Here is a 290-nt window from a genome sequence, read left to right as displayed (position 1 = left end):
TTAATCATTTCCTATCCAGGAGCTAATAGGGATGACTGTTTCAATTCTGAAATCAGAAAAGATTAAGCCTATTCAGGGATGTCTGGTTACTGTGACCGCTGGTTATTATTACTAATATTCCCAGGAAGCTTTTTAAAAGATCGGTTGCTGAAAATCTCCAAACCAAAGACATTTTCTTGTTCTCTTCAAGAAAAGGGAGTTTATAAAAAGGGCATTGGGAGTAAAATAATAAAATTCTCTACAAATTTATTTATTACGTGAGACAAACAAGATAGCTTTTGGAGGAAGAA

The sequence above is a fragment of the Anolis carolinensis genome, chromosome 4 (assembly GCF_035594765.1).
Source record: "Anolis carolinensis isolate JA03-04 chromosome 4, rAnoCar3.1.pri, whole genome shotgun sequence".
Lineage (NCBI taxonomy): Eukaryota > Metazoa > Chordata > Lepidosauria > Squamata > Dactyloidae > Anolis > Anolis carolinensis.
Note: the sequence above shows the minus strand (reverse complement) of the source record.